General features: G+C 38.6%; 1 protein-coding gene across 2 annotated transcripts in view; it reads right to left on the bottom strand.

Moving 5' to 3' along the window:
* Positions 1 to 22,042, bottom strand: part of LOC114137748 (GDNF family receptor alpha-1-like) — a 112,550-nt gene that overhangs the window by 30,385 nt on the left and 60,123 nt on the right. The window lies entirely within an intron of this gene.

Below are 22,042 nucleotides of genomic sequence, written 5' to 3'. Positions count from 1 at the left end.
ACAAAAACAAACAAACATATAAATTCTGAAGCCCAACTCAGATGTGTACAGTTATGTTTCCAAATCAGATTTGTGTGTACAGTATGAGTTACGGTGGAGCTCCAGCAATCATCAGCATCCCGAACACAGCCCTGCTTATCTGTCACCTCACACTAACTACCTGTTTTCCCTGATCCACCATTAATTAACATTTTCATAGACTCCTGAAGTTTGGAGTTTTTTGGCGTAAAAGTGGAGCAAATATGAGCATCAATTAAACTGAGGGAAGCACAGCATGACAAACATTCAGGAGAGCAGCAGACGGGCGAGGAATAAACTGCAAGAGCAAAATGTGGGCAAAACCTCATTGATATTCATGTTGCTATTGACCAGATTCTGAATTGAGTAGAAATTGTTTGCTAAAATCCAGGAGTACTTAAGACCCGTCTAAAAATGCTTAGAACTATTTATTTTAATAGTTCAGGCACCAAATAAGTATTAAAATGCAATAATATGCACAGTGGAAACCTTCTTAGCACTACTGCAGAAGCTAATATTACATACTTCCTTATTTCCACCTTTGGGGACTACAGCCAATCAGCACCAAAGAAAATAAATGGCGCTCCTAGATATGCTGCTTTACAAACACCATCAGTTCTTTGTCACATTGCAGTATTTAAGAATTCTGTGTTGAATTTTGAATATTTTACATAAAGTCTACAAAGAATCTGCAAATTGGCAGATTTTCATGTTTAAAAAGGAAAAAAAAAAAAAAATATATATATATATATATATATACGTATATATACAGTATACAGTATATATGTATATACTGTATATATACAGGCAGTATAGTGCCTGCCTCCAACATGCGATGGTTTAAAGCACATTTATGACTAAGTGATCCAGATGAACAGTGTAACCTGGTATCAGGTTGATGTTCTGTCCTGCCGGTTCTTAGCTGCTTCACTGACGTAAACTCTTAAACTTTCACCCAAATGCCAGATGTTACAAAACCAGCTGTTACCAGCTGTGTTCAAGAAAAAAAACACCAAGAATAAATTGTTCATGTCAGTGAAGGTTTTGTCTTCCTGCCTTTAGTCCATACATGATTAGCAGTGCAGTTAGCTTTGATGTACTCTGTGATCCAACCCAGCATCTTCAGTCATCAGTCAACTCTCAACTGTACTGAGAAACGGATTGTGACAGCATCAGGTCTCACCCACCTTCCCATTATCATCTGCTGAAAGGCTCCAGCAGGAAGCAGGTCATGGATAATCAGGCTGCATTTTACAACTAAAAGCGCTAAAAGCATTTGGGTTTATTTCTGACAGGGGATTGGCAGTTTCAAGCTGCAGCAAATTATGTCATCATCCTCACACATCACAAAGTCAGGAAACATAGTTTTTATTGTTAATGCTCCCACATTACCATAAAGATGATCTCTTCATGGTAATGTGGGGGTATTTAGAGTACTTTTTGCCCAAACACCAGAGGTGTTCTGTCAATTCTAATTCCAAAGCCGACAATGAAATAGACAGATAGACAGAGATATAGATACAAATATAGATACAGTAACAAGCTGGGAAAAGCAGCCTTACTGTGAAACTCTTCACCAAACATCACGGCTTATACTTAGTCTGAGACCAGAGGAAAAATATCTTGATCACCTGTCTACTGAAATGCTTTTAGTGAGAAAATCAAAACAACTTAAAGTTACCTAGAATAAATATAGATCCTGTAGGCTATAGAATTCTCTATTTTTATACATATATATGGTCTGCTGCTCTCATTTCTGGAATTTCTCCCATTGACCTGGATTTCTCAGGATGCTCAGCTCATCCAGCCAATCAGAAAACAGAAGGAGAACTTGTGAACGATGACATCAATTTTCTGCTGTTTTGGAAATGTAGTCTGTCTGTAGTTTTAGTAACAGCAACAGCAGCGGAGGAAAAGAACAAAGCCGTTTGGTTTGTGTTGGTTGTTCTTACAGGTTCTGAGCAATTAAAGTTGGAGCAAAACAAATGTTTCATAGCTGTCCAACATGTCAATGTCAATGTCAAATTTATTTATATAGCACCTTACAGCAGACAAGACTGCACCAAAGTGCTGTACAAAACAACAACACAAAAACAACAACACAAATGACAAAACAGAACACACATCATTTAAATGCCAGAGAGTAAAAGTGAGTTTTAAGAAGCGATTTAAAATGGTCCAGGCTGTGGGCAGATCTAATCTGGAAAGGTAAGTTATTCCATAAAACAGGAGCAGCAACAGAAAAAGCTCGATCTCCTTTCCTCTTAAGTCGAGTTCGAGGAACTGTAAGTAATAACTGATTATTTGATCGTAGCGTTCTGGACACAGACTGGAGATTTAAAAGGTCCCGAAGATAAGGGGGGGCTAACCCATTTAAAACTTTAAAAGTTAACAAAAGAATCTTAAAATCTATTCGATAAAAGACAGGCAGCCAGTGTAAAGATGCCAGAGTTGGCCTTATGTGGTCATGCTTCCTGGTTCCTGTGAGAAGCCGTGCTGCTGCGTTATGGATCATTTGAAGTCGCTGAATCTGTGATTTTTCCATCCCTCTATATAAAGAGTTGCAGTAATCCAGTCGAGTTGTTATGAAGGCATGGATAAGTCTTTCAAAGTCCTTAAAACCGAAATAAGATTTAACTTTTGCTAAAAGCCGAAGGTGGTAAAAACTCGATTTAACGACAGAACTAACTTGTTTATGTAGCTTTAGAGAGCTGTCAAAAGTGAAACCAAGATTCCTAGCAGAGGTCTGATAAGAGCGAGCTAAAGAACCAAGAATCTGATCTGGATTTGTAGTCTGAAGTTTCTGACCAAATAATAGAACTTGAGTTTTGCTTTCATTGAGGTGAAGAAAGTTTTTTTCCATCCATAATTTAACTTCAGCTAAACAGTTTAGCAACAGCTGAAGAGAATCAGTTGTACCATTTTGCAATTTAAGGGGCAAATAAATCTGGATATCATCTGCAAAACAATGAAAGGAAATATTAAATTTTTGGAAAATTTTACCAAGAGGCAGTAAATACAAGATAAACAAAATGGGCCCTAAAATTGACCCTTGGGGAACACCATACTTTAATGGTCTGGCCCCAGAACAGGATTGGTCAAGATGAACAGAAAAGGTTCTGTTTTCTAAATAAGACTTGAACCATTGGAATACTGAGCCTCGCAGGCCAACACAGTGTTTTAATCTATGTAAAAGAATTTGATGATCTACAGTATCAAATGCAGAGCTCAAATCTAGAAGTAATAAAACTGCAATGTTGCCTGAATCAACTGTTAATAGGAGATCATTATACACTCGGAGCAAGGCAGATTCAGTGCTATGAGCAACTTTAAACCCAGACTGGAACTTCTCAGTTATATTATTGTCTTTTAAAAACATTTCAAGCTGAATAAAAACTAATTTCTCAAGAATTTTAGATAAGAAAGGCAATTTAGAAATGGGCCTGAAGTTTGCTAGGTCACTGGGGTCTAGATTGGATTTTTTAAGAAGAGGTTTGACCACAGCATGTTTGAGAGTAGATGGTACACAACCTGACTGCAATGAGGTATTTATCACCTTAAGAATGTAGCTGCCAAAAATCAGAAAAATGTCTTTTATCAGACGAGTAGGAAGACAGTCCAGTGGATAATTTGAAGGCCGCAGATGGTTTATAACCAACTTCAGTTCATCCATGGAAACTGGCTGAAAGTGCTCTAGAGTTGCTGGGCATTGTGGCATTCCAAGGGAATCTAAGTCTACCAGCTTATTCAAGCCTCTAAGAGCTTCAATCTTTCCTATAAAGAACATAGAGAAAGCCTCACAACGTTCAACAGAGTCTAAAGGACTTGATATAATCGAGGGATTGACCATCCTATCCAGGACATTAAAAAGGACCTGCGGCCTATGCCTATTTGAAGCTACAAAAGTAATAAAATATTTCGATTTTGCTAATTTGACAGCATTCTGATAATTAATTAAACTGTCTCTCAAAATTTGAAAGGAAACCTGAAGCTTATCTTTTTTCCACCTCCTCTCAGCGCGCCTACATTCTCGTCTAAGCGCGCGTGTGGTTTCATTAAGCCACGGCTCCAAAACTTTCTTTCTTGTAGTTGATTTAATTTTCAAAGGAGCTACAGTATTTAGAGCATTAGAGCAGATGTTGTTAAAATTTGTAACAAGAGCTTCAATATCAAGGTTATCAGTAGGGAATGTAGTAGGAGCTAAGATTGCATTCAGTTGAAGAGCAGTATCAGAGTTAATGGTACGACAAAGTAGAGGTTTAACATTGCTTGTAACCACAGGAGGTGAAATCTTGATAGAGAATAATACAGGGAAATGATCTGAAATACAAGTCTGAAAGATTTCAATGGTATCCAAACAAAGCCCATGTGATAACACCAAATCCAGAGTATGGCCCTTTGAATGTGTTGGTCCAACCACAGATTGTATAAAATCAAATGAGTCAATCAAGTCCAAAAAGTCCTTCACCAGAGGTTTATCTGGGCAGCATATGTGTATATTAAAATCACCTATAATTAAAATACGATCGTGCTCTACGACAATCCCTGCCAAAAGTTCAGAGAATTCATGAATGAAGTCCTTGTTGAACTTTGGCGGACGATAGATCACCACACACAAAATTGGTTCAGTTAATTTTAGTTCAAAAGCTTGGAGTTCAAAACTGCAAAATGATTGTATGTGTGATTGTTGACAATAAAAACTGGATTTAAAAATTGTAGCCAGACCTCCGCCTTTTCCAGTCAGTCGGGGAGAGTTTATAAAAGTACAGTTCTGAGGTAGAAGTTCAGAGAACGGGGACAACTGACCTTCTTGTAGCCAAGTTTCTGTGATGAATAAAAAATCCAAATCCCGAGAAGTGAACAGATCGTGTAGCATGAAGGTCTTGTTAGCTAGTGACCTAGCATTAAGCAACGCCAAGGAGACGGTTGATGATCCAGCTTCACAAGTTGGGGTGGAGACATCGTTCAACCGCTTGAGATTAGCCCAGTCCACATTCCTCCATTTATCCCGCCGTCGTCTGTAATAGAAAATCCTCTCCACATCCATCTGAGAGGCGCACAGACCCGGAAAGACGTGACAAATCCAACGGCGTCTTACATCCAGGAAACGAGGACACCATCCAAGTCGAGGAGAGCCGCCTCGACAGCGAAGAGATGCTAAATAAGCTTTAATTCTCACCGCCAGTCCTCCACGTTTGCCACGTCTTCTGCGGGGACGCCTTTCCGGAATGAGATGTGGACAGCTCAGCAGCTCAGCGGGGATGTCTGAGAGGAACTCGAAGCCTCGGTTTCTCGGACCCAGACCACATCCAAATTGTAAATCTACCGATGTTTTAATGTCCAGAAGCGCCTGACGGTCATAATAAATCAAGGCACTGGGACCATAGAAGCATAAATGTACGAATAGAGCGAAAAGAACAAAAACAACAAAGCAAAGAGAGCGAGTCGGACGGCGTGCCGTACACACTGGCGCCATCTTGAAGTGAAGAGCTCTGCTCTCCAGAGTTTTGCCATAAATCTCATTTTCCAGTTGGCTCCATTAATAATGAAAGAGATCATCTACACAGTCTCTGTTGGTGGAGATCGTCCACAAATGTGGACGATAAATTGTCCCAGAAGGTATTGTGATAAACAATATTATTGTTGTTTTAAGAACATTTTTCATGTAATATAATTGTAATGCCATAATAATGCAATAACACATTATCAAAGATCAATAAAGTTTGAATTCTAATGAACACTGGAAGACAATTTATATATTCTAAATAAATAAACTAAACAACAAATAAAATTAATTATGAAGTTTCTGTAAACAAAACTGTAATTTAAGAAAAAAAAAAGGTCTAGTTGGGACCAAAACACCAGACTGAAGACTTTATCATCCAGAGTTTGGTTGAATGAGAAAAACAATAAATAATGCAAACGGAAATTAGTGATATCATTTTACTATCATGCAAGTAATTGATTAATTGATTTATTGATTTTTGTACTCCTCCTCTGCTCCACAGTGACCCCTAGTGTTGGCAGTGTGAGCTGAACTCCTGTTGCACTCCTGGCAGATGGCATCGTCCCTCAGACACATGCATGCACATGGACGCACCCCTCCACCCACCACACACACACACACACACACACAGAGAATGCTCAGACAGGGCCAGCACCTTGTTGGGGTTGGGGCCATCTGGAGGCCTGGTGAGGGGGAACCACCCCCCTCACCCCTCATGGCGGCTCATGTTTCCGATCCAGTCTCAAATTGATTATCATGTCGCCTGTTTCCTCCAGTGCCACAGCTCCCCCTCGCCCCTCCTTCCTCTGTGTAATTACAGATGCCATGGGATACAGCGGGGTCAGAACCTGACCCGCCCCGTCTCCATACAACCCCCCACCCCGTTCATCTGAACCGCCATTCCTCCTTCTCCTGATGCCGTTCTGGTGACCAGCAACCGCGTGATGCTCTGGATGCAAACCAACCATTAGCGCCCTTCCTCCATCCCCCATCATCATCATCACCATCCATCTCTTCACTTTTTTCTCCTACTGCTTTTGTTTTTCACTTGGCCATCTGTCCCTTTATTTCCCCCTTTAGAATAAGGTTCAGCTTTATACTGGCTCTAAGCGGTTTCTAACAACTGTTAAAAAAATCTCCATGTATTCATAGTAATTAAGGTCTAAAAACCATCTGCCTTTTCTGCTTAATCCTGATTTAAAGTTTTTGGAGAAAGTTTGACATCTGAATGAGTGTGTTGGTCCGACTGCTGGTCAGCTGGAAAGCTGGGAGCACTTGACTGGTGTTTGTTTCCACTCCTTCACGCTGGGGCCTCTCCAGCTCTGGGTTCCTGCTGTGCCACTGGGGCCGCTGCCTGTAATTCACAGGCTCTCTGTTTGCTAAGTGCAATAAACAGAGCTATTTGTCCTGGTGGCACGGCAGCAAGGGATTACAGAACAAACCCTCTCTGCCACCCAAGAGGAAACTAAACAGAATCAATGAGCGGCGAAGGTTTAATACACATTACGGTCAGTGCTAGCTATAGTGAAAATATGTATATAAAAAGCCTTAAAATGAAATAATTTTTTATTACAGTTCTATAATCTCAAGCAGTTAGTTTACCTTTATACGTAGGTGTTAGGTGGGGAATTCAATCACTCGTTATACAGTACAGACCAAAAGTTTGGACACACCTTTTAATTCAATGAGTTTCCTTTATTTTCATGACTATTGACATTGTAGATTCACACTGAAGGCATCAAAAGTATGAATAACACATGTGGAAATATGCACTAAACAAAAAAGTATAAAACAACTGAAAATACCCCTTATATTCTAGTTTCTTCAAAGTAGCAACCTTTTGCTGTGATTACTGCTTTGCACACACTCTGCATTTTCTTGATGAGCTTCAAGAGGTAGTCACCTGAAATGGTTTTCACTTCATAGGTGTGCCCTGTCAGGTTAATAAGTGGGATTTCTTGCCTTATAAATAGTCGTGAAAATAAAGAAAACCCATTGAATTAGAAGGTGTGTCCAAACTTTTGGTCTGTACTGTAGGTTCCAATTTTTACCCAGAATTATCCAATGTCAAACATTTAATGATAATTAGGCCCAAAGTAGCCTGGCCGTGACCTTCCTACACAGTTCTGCTCGGTTCTCCTCTCCATTCACTTCTCTAGGATTTTTTGCATTTAAGGGAATTTATCCAGTAGATATTCAACCAGTATAATCAGCAAGGAGAAGGAAAAAGTGAGAGTGATGACGGTGATTTTCTGCTCGGTTTTAGAGTTGTAGTCTTTCTGTAATTTAGCAACAGCAGCAGAGGAAGTGAAAGAAGCCGTTCAGTTTGCACTTCCAAACACTGATTTAGTGATATGTGATAAACAATACGATAAATGCTCACTGATAAATGCAAACGGCATCATGGAGAAGCATTGTAGTGATGATGTGCTGTCAGAAAGAGTAAGAGGTTCTTAAAGAGACAGAAGCCAATTTCAAGGTGTCAGATACGGCTACAAGGCATAATTTATTTTAATGTCTAAAGCATTTTCATAACAACTGTAACAGTTCACAGTTACTTGATTGTGCTATGAAATGGCGCTATGTGGAAAACACATAACACGCTGTCTTTAAAATGTACTGGTATGATCCTTTCTAAAGCTCTTTAGAAAAGATCATATATCTACCAATCAGGATTCAACTCTTACTTCCCTCCAAACTCACCTTAAATGTTTGTTGCTAAAAATCTCCATTTTTGTTTCATCCGTCTAAAACAATAAGTTTGAGTAAACTCTAAAGCTCAGTTCAAAAATGGACAAAAAGGTCTTCTCCTCTAGACCCCCCTGCCTCCCCTCCAAAAAAAACCCAACTGGCATGAAGTCAGCATCTACTGGTTGCTATGGAGACGCCCCCCTTCTCTGGCATTAAGCTGTGGACAAACAATAAGCCTCTGCTCACAGTTTAGCCCATAGCAACAGGAAATCATGGATAACAAATTAAAGGTTCCTAATAACTCTGATCAGCATTTTACAGCTTCTTACACTTCTCTCCCAGGGCAACAATATCAATATCAGAAAAATTTCTAAAAAATAATCTATATTTTTTAAAATAAACTTACAAAAAGGAGTCCCATGTAGATAAAAATTCTACATGGGATTTTACAACACAACCAGTAACATTTCAGTGGAGACTTCAAATTATTTTGTCATTTTTAAATATTTACAGTATTTACAATATATTTATATATTATAGTAAAACAGAAGATGACAAATCTGATAACCTGGCTCAAATATGGAGACACTGGAAGAAGCAAGAAGTGGTTCAAACAGCATAAAAAAGTCACAACCAGACATGAATAATGTCAATAACCTTCTATGTCTTCTGCTATATATATATTATTTCTGGAAAATACCACAAGGTCAAACATAAAAGAGGAGCAGAACTTTCAACAACTCAGCAAAATAAAGCAACGCAGACTGGCTCACTACTGGGCCGCGGTTCTGACCGGGTAACAACTTGTTTAAAGTTGCCTTCATAGCCAGTGTTTTGTTTTTAAATTCCTTCCTGGTTTGGAAATTATTAAGAGGTTTTCAAATTAAACATAGTGAGGGGATAACGTAGTGAGCGTCTGATGCTTCCTTTCTTGATATTTAGTGTGATCAGCTCTTTCTGGTCATTTCACTCATTAAGTTTCCAAAACAAACATGACTCAGACATGACAAAGCCAAATGGGCTAATTTAGCCTCAGTCCTTTGTTCATCATTAGCCTCTAATTGATGGAGGGGGGTCGGGGGACTGAGGGGGAGCAGAGTTTCTCACTGGAACACAAGATTCAACAAAGATGTGAAAATGATGGAAAAAGAGTCAGAATCTGGTTTAATATGTTTTTTCTCTACTTAAAACATTCAAAATGATTCTATTCTGATATGACCCTGTTTTGTGTCTGAGACAATTTATGAACATTTGTAATATTAAATTTTTAAACCATAAAGCTTGTTAAACTGCTAAATATGTCTGTTTCTTCAGTATTAGTTTGGGATTTGATCAGCAATAAATGTCATAATATTTATTACTGTAACATAAAGTAAATAAAAGTTACTAACATGGCTTTGATAAAAGTAAGATTTCTTTTTGATTACAGCCCAAATCTTGCTTCTTCCAAACATTTTTAAACACCTCACCAATCCTGAAAATGTCTAACTCTTTCAGTTTTCTAACAACTTAGCAGAGGTGCAGTCACTGATGGCGTACAGATCAGATTTAGATTCTGAGCGGCTGTGTCATCATGAAAACGGACTCATCCAGGTTTCCAGCTGATTACTTTCTCCAAACAGAACCTTCACCTGCACTCTTCATAGCTATCCACAGTTTCAAACATCAACACCTAAATTAACTGTGTAACACCTCATTATGATTTAGCAGACTGAAAGGAAAACCAGAACATTACGGAGGCGGCCTGAGTTCTTTTCTCTGCCAAACTGCTCTCTCCATCACTTCGCTGATCATCATTGGTGAGTTACACCGCCATCTGTTTTAATGGCCTCTACACTTGAAAGTGCAAGGCAAGCAAAAACGGAGAGTGGATTGGTCGAAGAAGAGCCTCAAGGTTTAGTCATCCTTCTTAGCCTTTCCCTCTTTTCTTCTTTCTCTAAACTATGAACCTGTTTCCTTTTTTCAATGTTTCTCTGAATCTCTGTTGGTCTCCTCCACCTCACTTTCTGTCACTTTCTCTGTAGTTAATAATCTGCCTCTTCCTCCAACTGTCCCAGTGCAATAAAGCCACATGGCACTTGCTGCAGCAAATAACATAACTCACAGTTGCTAGTAATTGATTCCTGTAGTGCAAAGTCTTTCTTTCTCCCTCTTCCCCTCTTGTCTGTCACTGTCTCTGCGTCCTGTGGAACGGCTCTTCAACTCTAACAATTTTTCCCCTTCAACTTCCTTAAATTTACTGGACCTTATTGGCTCGAACTCCAATAAAATCTGCCAAAGACAATTATTTTTGTGTTTCCCGTTGCTTTATTTTCATCTTCATGACACTGCACCACAGTGCTTCCACTGGCAAAAATACCCCTCCAAGCCCAGCACCTCATTTCATTCATGCTGCTTCGCTAACATTACACATCGGGTCTGTGCAGGTTCTTACCTGAATATATAATGTCTTCCGTGTGCTTCATGAGCTTCTCCAATTTCATACTCAAAACTCATTTGCTTGCCTGAAAGGTAACTTCTTCTACAAATTGCTCATCCTCAAACATGGGATTATGGGTTCTGGAACTGATGATGGGGTATAAATACAACCTGAGGGTAAATGTTGTATCCTGGCTAAAAAGTTTTCTTACTCTGAACTTTATGCTGGCTCATCCTAACCGTTCTCCTTTGTGAAGCTCTCTGGTCTGCTTTGTAGCATCAACAAGTTCCTATAGAATAGAATAGGATTAGGATTAGCCATCCCTGTGTTTTCAGATGATATAGTTTGAGTCATGACCAACAGAGATTGGATTTTATGAAGAAAAAGCCCAGATTTGACCAAACTTGACTGATCACTCAGTCAGGATTTCTTCTGATTCAGAATGTTAATTCAATGCAATATGAAGCTAATAGATTAGCTGCAATGGAATTCAGTGAGTTAAGGTGGAGCCATCTTTGTTGCTGGATTTGTTGCCTGAACCAGAACTCTGGCATTTTTTCAATCAGTTGCCTAATTGATGAAATATTCTGTTTGCTTAAACTGTCAGATGAAAAAACTGGAGACATTTTTTTTGAAGGAGTTGCATTGCAATCTGAGTTTAATTTATTTTTATAATCTTTCATATTAGGGACCTTTAAAGAGGCTCATATATAGAGAAATGTGAACTCATTAAGTTTTAGGGTGCAAAGTCTTTTGATGTATTACTGAATACTCCATAAAAACAAGTATTCATAAAAAATGGATGCATAAAAAAACATTTTAAAAAACATCTAGCTTTCATCCAGAAACAGCATTTTATCCTGAATACACAGTTGATACACTTGCATCATACTCAAGCGTGAATTAGCTCAACTGGGTTAATCTTCATATCTTTGGTATCTAAGTGTCACACCAGCCCACCTAAAAACACCAGAGCTAATGTTGAAAAACAAAGGGAAAATGCTAGTTAGTATGCTGTTCTGATTTCATGTCTTAGGAGACATTGAGAATTGGTTAGAGGTGGATTTTTAGTACATTCAGTAAAAGTTCATGTTTAAGTATATTGGACCGAAAATTTTACTAATGTTTCCAAAACCAGATTTCAAAACCTCCAGCTCACCCTTTAAACCGCTAATTTGTAAATAGGTAGATTTTTCTAAATAAATGAGTTCCAACATTTTTCTAGCCTAAATTCGGCTGTTTATTGTCTGGACAATGATTCTTAACACTCTGCTGGTGACATACACTAGATTTCCAGGTAAAATTTCAGAATTGTAAACTAACTTGCTGATTTGACAATAAATCAGAAAACAGTCATTTTTACAAATTTCAGGGAGGCTTTGGAAACCATTTTTGATATATTCATTATTTAAGGAAAAAAAATAATATTAACTTTCTAACTTATTTATATACCCACCACCTGTTTAAAGAAGAAATCGCTGAATGCTGGGAGTTTAAAACAGAACCATTACAAGAAGGATCCCCCTAATGCCATGCTATTGTGTGTGTAATGATAAAAGAAATTGATAAAGGCATATTTATTGCCTTTTGGTGCCTCCAGTGTGCTTTACCCTAAACAGTTTCAGACAGTACATTCTAGCCAGCCATTAATATCTCTGTTTTCAAATCAAATCTTGCTGTGCACTTTCCAGTGTGAGATTGACAGCTGATCAGACGGCTCGAAAGTTTGGATTTTAATGTACTAATCTGATAAATAGAGTTTAAAAAATCAATGGAGGAACTGTGAAAGATCTGGCTTCGTATGAACCTTCCATGACTCTTTAAGACCCAACAAAAACATTGTTTGCATGTGAGCAAGTTTTCTAAATTCTGCAATAAAACTTTTTTCACCCAGGTGGCTTTATTTAAACACTGAACAACTAAAACCTTACAGTGTGGCACTTGACTGAAGCTCAAAATAAACTAGAGCGCTTGCTGTATTATATCCAGTATGGGAACAGATGTTGAGATAACAGTGACATACTAATGCAGATGTGTGGTGACACACATAGAACGTCTCTCACTTAGAGTGTTTTCACACCTGATCAACTGGTAAGCTCGGACTGGGGAACAAACTTTCAACATTTGTTAAATTTTAAGTTGCTGCAGTTTGGTTTCTCACTGCACTGTGTCAAACAAACCAAACCCTCTGAGCAACCTGTTTCCCTCTTCACCTGTGGGGGCGCTGCACCAAGAACCTCTAAAGAACACACTGAATGCAACTTCCTTCTTCGCAAAAATGGAGTGGCGTCGGATTTTAGTGGTTGTAGGATTTCGTTTTTTGTCTTTGGTAACCAAAGATGAGACATTGATTTTGGGTGTTTTTATCCAGAATCCCCTGCACTATAGTTCATTTCCTGTTTATCCACTTGGTGTTCATGTATTCAAACCGCACCAGAGTTTACTTCAAATGAACAGAAATGGAGTTTTTAGAGTTTGTTTCTTTGGTCTGCTTCAGAGTTCAGTTACACATCCTCACCTTCAGAAACAGACAGGACTTCCTAGAAAAACTAGAAGTAGAACTAGAGCTAAAGTGGGTTTAACAGGGCTGGGAGGGATGCACCATTAAAGGATAACCAACATTACCATGCAGTGCCACAGATAAACAAACTGACCCTCATTTGTTTTTTTTGCTCAGCAACTCTTGTCATGGGATGTATGATTAAAATACTACTTTAAGGAAAATAAAACTGACAGACATTCAAAAGCTAGCAATGTAGTGTGAATAGAAGCACAACGAGTGCTGACTTGAGCTTTAGAATCAGAGTTACGGCAGTGCATGCAACAGACCAAAACTGAAAAGTAATAAAAGTCAAGAAAGGAAAAGTTGGGGAGAGTGGAGGAAAGAGTGGAAGGAGAGAATAGCCTTGGCCCTTCACAGTGATGAATCCTCAGCGAAGCCGCTTTCATAAACCCATCTGCCAGTGTGGAGATCAGCCTGTAGAGGCAAGCCCTGTGGGGCCGCAGCAGAATATATGGCTTTTTAATAATGTCCACAAACACATTCGGTGCAGTATTGTACTGTACACCACCCCCGCATCGCTCCGGGCCGGTCCAGGGTCTGTACCCACTATTTACACTCCTACATCCTCTGCCTTAACATCTGTAACCCTGAGTCAACTAGAGCAAGCACAAATTTAGAAAATGTTATCCAGCATAAATCTGTTTTCACATCGAAAACTTTTTTTTTTTTTTTTTTGCAGCTGCTAAACTAGACAAAATGAATAGAGTTCAGTAGAGTTTCGCCATAAAGATCCTAAGACCAGTGGAATGGAGCCAATTCAAACTCAAAACTGTTGCCTTTAATGTTTTATATAAAAGTAAAAGTATTATTCCTAAGTAGATTCATATTCACACTGACAAAAACCATTTTTTTCCCCTTCCATACATGGTAATGTTCCACCGTTACCATCCATTATCTGGTTTAGGAAAAATAAACTGTCCTGGGCTTCTGCTTACACATTCATCTGCTTAAAGTAAACCAGCGGTTGGTGTAGCTAGCATTTGCATAAATACAAGCTAAGAACAAATGGATTCAGAAAACAAATGACGATCATAATGTGATGTTTACAGACAGCTGCAAACGCATTCATCTTCATTTCACATTACCTGGATGGAAAACAGATAGAGCATACAGAATCTGGCATGAAAAGACGCTTTTGGTCTTAAAGTTGATGAGATGGGTTTTGTGTTTTTTTGTTTCTTTTTAAAACCTGCTATGATGTGAAATTAAGGCATACAGGACAGTTCCAAAACACAAACATCCACAATCCGATCCTGGCCTTAACAGGAAATATTGTGACTCTCTGCTTCAAGAAACAGCTTTTTCTTCATTAGTCCATTTTTGTTTAATAATAGTCTAAAGAAATAGTATCAACAGAAAAAACCTAAAAAGTTGGAAATTGGTATTGGCTTCATCAGTGCATAACTATTAATAAGTCACTGTAGCAGTACCAGACTATAACAGCCTGATAGTTGGTAGATTCGGTTCAATTTGCGACCAGAGATGCTAAATTTATAACATTTTCAGCAGGTGTGGTTATCTTTCACACGGCACTGTGTCAAACAATCAAAACACTTTGAAAAACCTGTTGCCTTCCTTGCCTGTAGTGGCACTGCAAAGAAAAACCTCAGAAGAAGACACTGAGCACAACTTCTTTCATCACCAAATGTGAATAATAATGGAGCAGCTTCAGATTTTAGTGGTTGTAGGATTTTTCTTTTTGTCTTTTGCCAAAGACCATTAAGGCATACAGAGTGCTAGTGCTGGACTTGCATGTTTGTTTTGGTTGAATTTACCCAGAACGCCTTGCACTGTAGTGCAACGTCCCTGTTATGCTCACCATTGACATATGTATTCAATTTCACTTCAATCAAACCGACACTGAGGTTTTTAAGTGAACCACAGTTTGTTTTTCTTTTGTCTGGATCAGTTTGATTAGACGTTCACACCTTCCCAAATGAACTGGACTTTTTAGGCAAACAAGCTACAGTTGATTAAAGCGGAATAATGAAGTCTGGTGTGAATGAACCCACCAGGTACCAGGCCCAACTCTTAAGAACCTCTGCTCTGAACAAAAACAATAAGTGCAGCAGTGATCCTGACTGTTGTACCAGCTGTTGTACCTGACAACACAGTGAAGCAAATGCCATCACCGTTCCACCATTTCCCATCTGCCATCCTCAGATCTCAATTGTACCCCAAGTAGCCATTTTCTTCAGTTTAATTTATGAAACCACCTCCTACAGTTCAGATGGTCTGCTCTCCATCCCCAGCCTCCAATATCTCCTGCCCCTTCTGCGGCTCCTGTCCGCAACACGCCGTCCCTCTCTGAACATCAAGCAGTCCACACTGGAGATGGATGTGGGCATCTAACAACTGGAGAGCCTTTTTACTCCAGAACAAAACTGCAGCAATAAGCACACAGCTCCCATGAATGCATTCAGCACCTGAACCCCACCCGCCCCGCCGGCTGTGTTTGGACTGATTTACAATAGTGGCAGCGATGTGCCAATGAATTTGTTATGCAGCTGGGAGAGGAGCGGCGCTCAGGGGGGAATTACTGTTGTCCATAATTAGTCCTGCCGGTGCTTTCTAAAGGTGTATATAATCCAGAAGAGAAACAGGAAAGAAGCGGCGGAGAGAGGAGACAGAAGGAGAGGAAAAAATGAAGATGGTTCTGTCCTAAAGAACTCATCAATAACAAACACCGACACACGCTCCATAAATCCAGATCATGGCTGAAATTAACATCACAACCTTGCCTCCATCAGCTATCTTTTCTCATTTCCCACCAGTAAGACGAGTTGAAGCCTTTGCTGCTTTTTCTTTATGACAGCAGAAGGTGATGGCTGCTGAAAGCAATCTGACGGGCCCAGGACTTTCAGATCGATAGCTGGGGTGAGGATGGTGCTGAACTCCACCAGGGGAGAAAGAGAGTGAAAGAGAGAGGGAGAGAGAAAAAGAGAGAGAAAGAGGGGTAGAAATAGAGAGAGACAGAGAGCAAGACTGTCACTGCTAAGACTGAATGAATACATCACTGGGATTACTCGCAGTCACATCTGACTACTAACCGCCCACGCTTTTTTAATCTTCCCACCTTGACAGAACCGTCGGAACCTGAATGAGCAGAAGGTAATGATTTATAAGCGAATCTCTGCATCGATACAGAGATTTCAGACTCAAACAAATGAAACGACATCAATGAAATTTACTTAAAGGGGCAGTTTTGTGTTAAATATACACTTTTGAGCTTTTCATCATGTTCTAATGTTATTCCCTAATCAAAAACACACAGAGTTGCCTTGATTCTTTCATGCATGTTTGAGAAATCCTTTAATCTCCATGGCAACTATTCAGTTCTGCAATACACCTGGGTAAAAGTAGCTCTGCCTCTGAGCTGCGGTGTCCTTCTGCCTCTCAGAGCAGCCTTCCCTTAGCTCTTTCAGACTAGCCAGCAGCAATTAGCAAACATCTGATATATTAATGGGTTAATAAAGGAGCCATGTTGGGATAACTTCCTGAAAGCAGAGTTTCAGAAACAGCAGGAGTTTCTAAAGAAACAGAGGCAGAATTTCAAGATGTTCAATTGCAATGTCAAATTTCTTTTAAGTCATATTTGATACATACAACAACGACTGAAGGTAACAATCATTTTATAGCACAATGTGCCTGGAACGCCCATAACATTGTCCCTTTAATTTCATAGTATCATTGTGTCTTTTGATCTTCTGCAGACACAAGATGATTATAGATGAAGATAAAAGAAGCATAATGACAGACGTGTAACAGTGTAAAACATTTCGCAAAGATCAGTAGAGTTTTGTTAGCAGGTAAAGTTCTTTTAATCGGAGTATTTAGGATGAATTGATCCAGCATTTGTCATTTAGAGCAAGAAATCAGTGTTGTTATGAGCTAAATCAAGCAGAAACTACCAAGGAGACATGAAAAGACAAATTGAAGTCGACTTAAATTCAGAAGGGACAGAGTCTCGTTCACACCAACGTTTACACATTTAGACATACCATGTGCTTTAAAACCGTTTTATGTGATAGGTCAGTATGAAGTGACATATTTGTTAGGTGAAAGGAAGGAAACAGAGATTTGAAAATAAAAGTTCTCTGGTGAAATTGGATTATTTTTTAGAGTACAAAAAATAAAGTGGTTGAAAACTTTTATGCAGTGACAGTAAGTATGCATGAAATATTCACAACACATAATTCTTCCATTTTTAAATCTGGGCTCATTCATATCTTTACATATAGTCATAGAAAACTCAGCAAGACAGATATACATTTTTAAAATGGAAAGTCCATAATATGCAGCTCTTTCCATAAGAAGTATTCATACTTCTTGAACTTTTATTGTCACAAACCTTTATGTATTTTGTCAGGAGTTTAATATGACAGACCAACAAAAACTAGTTCTTTGGTTCATTCACCATATCTTTTAACTGTATTGTTTTAAGCTAATTTAAGAAAAAGAAAATGTTTTTTTTCAATATCGAATATAATTGTGGGTTTTAGCAGTTGCATCAAATTTGCACAACAGAATGACACAAAAATTACCTGTAATATTTCTTCAGCTCCATTTTTGTTTTAATTAGGTTGGAAATGTTGAGTTTTTTTCATGTCTTTTTCCACAAATATCAACATCCCATAAGAGAAAATATATCCCTTCTCTTTACAATCATTTTAAACAACTTTACAACCTAAGAATAGAAAATATTAGTGTTTTAATGGTCACAAGTAATTTCAAATAATATATATTTATCATAAATATAAGTTATGTTTTTTCAAAAGGCCATGATTATCACTCTGAGTATGTTGTGTTTAACTAGATTAAGTAAAGCGAATGTCTCCATGGACTGCACTGAATTTTATTTAGAGGCATCAGAGTAAAAGAAAGTTTTCAAATTTCACATTAAATCCTAATAAATGTGTGAAAGGTATGAATATTTTTGCTAGAAGTAAAATATTGCAATAATTGCCAGACAAAAGCAAAATCCATATTAGTATGAATGAAGTTGTAAATGGAGATCTCCTACGATCCTCAGCCAGAAAACATCTGATAGTTTTATTATGTCTGATACTGAATTACACAATCAATAACCTATATGTTATCAAACCAGTCTTACCATGTTGGCTGTTTTTGTTCTGTGTGTTGATTTTTTATTTTTATTTTTTTGTGGGGTGGGAGGGGGGATATTGACCAAGTGATTGGCCCCTCTTTTATAATTAGCTGTGTAAACCTGCAGCACAAGTATTTTCAGAAGTTTACTAGCCTTTTGATGGATGATGTTCATTTTCACTTTCTGTTTCTTGGATTGGTGCAGGCATCCAACTTTTTTTTCCAGAGCTATATGTTTTTAAATGAATATGCTGGCATGCCAAAGCTTGGCTCGAAGATAGATGAGAAGTGCTCTACCTCTACTGGCAGGTCGAACGTGGAAAACAGAGCAGGAGGGTCGCAGCGCGGTGGCGGGAGGGCAGGATGGGGAATTAAAGAGTCTGTGAAAGCAGCCTTATAAGGGAAGAGGAGGGAGCTGAGTGCTGCAGACACCATTCAGACTGCTGACAGAGGCTGATGACAGCAGCAAGAGAAAGAGAGAGCGACCGGAACCGAGGTACAGACAAAAGCAAAATGTGACAGGAAAAGAACAAAGAAAGAAAGAGAGAAACATAGACAAGTTAGAGGAACAAAACATTTGAAGAATTTTAGCTGGTTTAATGAGAACTGAGCTGTTAAATTCATGTTAAAACAAATATTAACGTGGTTTTTATTATTATTTCATTACTTTGTGTTCTAGACAATCATCTGTTTCACTTGTATCATTTATTCAATCAATTCAATCAGCTTTTTCACACAAACATTCACTTAAAATTGAAACACTCCTTGGCTAATCTCACTGTTTTCAACAATTTCTGAAGAGTTTTCTGATTAAATTAAGCAGATATTTGTACATTTCAGGTTCTTTATATATAATGTTATTTTTACTGGTTTTTATAATCACTACGATTTTGGGAAGACTGAATTATACAGCAGTCATTTCAGGCATTCATTTCTCTCTTTAAAACAATCACATTAGGCACAAAGCTGTTGAGAGTTACATCACATTTGGTCAGATTGTCTTATGATCTCCATGAAACATTATGGAGATTTTGTCACCGCAGAGAGAAAGGAAACGATAATGAAGAGAGAGGATAAAATAAAGGAGAGAGCGAATAATAAAATATAACAATAAAATAGAGAGTAATAATAATAATAATAATAATAGTGATAATTATCATCATATCACTGTTCAATGTAATTTCTAGATGGACACAACAATATATTGAAAATATATTGGCGTCACAATATCAAAGTGTGCATTATTCACATCACAAAGTGAAATAATTGTTGACTAACATATCCTGAGAGTTATGAACCTGTTTTATACTAATGTAATATTCAGCCAGATATCCAGAGTCTGACAGCAGCAGAAGTTAAACTGACACTCTGACGATTCCCAAAATGCTGAAGTTCACAGATATGTAAGCTCAGATGAAATAGGCGCATATGGGAGCTGATGATGTCATCATAATATTTACCAGTATTATCAGCAGTGCAAGACTTTCTGAAGTCCTAAAAATAAGAATAACACTCAAATGCAGACAAAAGCCATAATCGTAACATTCACAAAGAGAAAAACATGGCATTTCTTAAAAATTATTCTATTTTTTATATTGCAAAAATATGAAAAAGTAGGGGTTTTTTTTTTACCAATATTGTTTTTTCACCCCTAATTTCTAGCATATTATCCAACATCAGAATCCTTTTATTCCAATTCTATGGGAAACAGTTGAAGATGTATTAATAATTTTGACCCTATGTGGAAAAGAGACACTCGATACATTTAAACCATCCATCCGTCCATCCATCCATCTGTCTGTACATTTTCTAACACCCTTGTCCCTTGAGGGGTCAGGAGGGGTGTTGGTGCGTATCTCCAGCCGATGTTTCGGGGGAGAGGCGGGGTCACCCTGGACAGGTCGCCAGTCCATCACAACGTTTAAACAAATTTTTGATTTTTGTACTTTTTGCTCAGTTAAGCAAAACATACGCTGTAGAACGGCTCGAGTCATTCCAAAGCTTCATTAAAAGGTAAAAAAACGGGGCGTGTTGTGGTGGCATAGGGGATAGCGCAACCCATGTTTGGAGGCCTTGAGTCCTCTACGCGGCTGTCGCGGGTTCGATTCCCGGATCCGACGATATTTGTCGCACGTCTTTCCCCTTCTCCTTCCCCCTTTCCTGTCAGCCTACTTTCATATAAGGGACACTAGAGCTCACAAAAGACACCCTGGAGTGGAAAAAAAGCATTATATAAAAAATGGTAAAAAAAAAACAAACAAATAGCTTTACTGAAGCCAACCTTAATTTTGTGACCTATTCTGCCTAAACAAGAAAAATTAAAAGCCAAGCAGGGATATAAATGTAAAATCCACACAGCACTGTAATCGTTACTCTTCATTTACTTGACATTCAGTGAGCTCATAAAACCATTTGTAAGGACATTTGGGTACAGGAACTTGCAGAAAAAAATGATCCCTGAGGATTCAGACCCAGAAATGACTGTAGAGCAGTAACCTCTAATCCATAGTCTCACCCAAACACCAACCGTCTTAGTTTAATCATGTCAAGGCCAAAAGTACATCAATACATTCCTGACAATGCCGTCTAATTGGTTGCTGAAAGCGGTTTGCTGATAATGCTGCTCTCAGCAGGTCTTATTGACTCCTTTTGCAGCTCAGTTTTCCCTCACTGAGCAGAGATACAAACTACAAATGCATGTAATCATATCATGCTGCATTTCCTCTTCCAGTAGAAAAACTCAATAAACTAATCCTGATATGTCCGCTGTTATATCAAACAGCATATTGACTTCTTACGTTTTCTTCAGAGATTTAGCTCTGATTATCTGTGATCAGTGACGCTCTGGATCTGAACGCGCCGTACGCGGCCGTGACAGGCCAGCAGAGGAGGTCACGATTAAACCAGATTAGCTAATAATGGCTAAATGACTTGACAGGCGACCCCAGGCTCATTTTGTGACCAATGACTTCCTCTGCATGCTCGTTATTTGGGAGGACAAGAACAACGGGTCAGTGTTCTCGGATGGGGTCTAATTATATCCACTGGGGACTCTGTCTCATTTCAAAGACGATCCCATCACTGGGCTTTTCATCAAAGCTGCTTCTCATCTGCAGTGTTTCTGCTTTCTGTTACATTCAACAGTTTGTTTCTTCTCATTGATTGTTAGTTTGCTATCAGCCTCTGCATGGCTCACGGTCAAAGCTCCATTCTTCGCCTCCGTTCTGCACATTTCAGCAAATTAGAACAAAACAGAAAGCACTCAGAGGAAATAAAAGTGACCTCCGGAGCTCAGCCATCCATTTGGGCTCACCGCAACTCGGTACCACCAGGTATTTTAGAAATCAGCCTGGCTGAATTAGGATCTGTGGACGGTTTTCTATCCATCATGACAAGATGAAGGTGAAATTGGCAGGTGGTGAAGATAGAAAAGCGTCGGTGGAGATTTACTGAGTGTGCGGTGCTCTTTACCCACACCTGTATATTTATTTGACCTTTTTTAACCCAAAATGCTGCAAAATGTCTAGGTGTCTGCAGCTGTAATTTTTACTACATCTTCAAACCCATTTTGTTGCCTTTTAGCTAATTGGCTTGTAAACGTGTTACTGGTGTATGTGCCTTGACTTCAAATACCAAACTTTTCAGACAAAACTTTGTGTCAGTTTCTTTCTCAAGTTTCTGGAGTTGCAAATAAAAATAAAGTGTCTTTCATTTAAGCTGTCTGTGCATTCCTTTATAT

Source organism: Xiphophorus couchianus, chromosome 22 (genome assembly GCF_001444195.1).
Source record: "Xiphophorus couchianus chromosome 22, X_couchianus-1.0, whole genome shotgun sequence".
In the NCBI taxonomy this organism is placed as follows: domain Eukaryota; kingdom Metazoa; phylum Chordata; class Actinopteri; order Cyprinodontiformes; family Poeciliidae; genus Xiphophorus; species Xiphophorus couchianus.
This window is presented reverse-complemented; position numbering and strand designations above follow the sequence as displayed.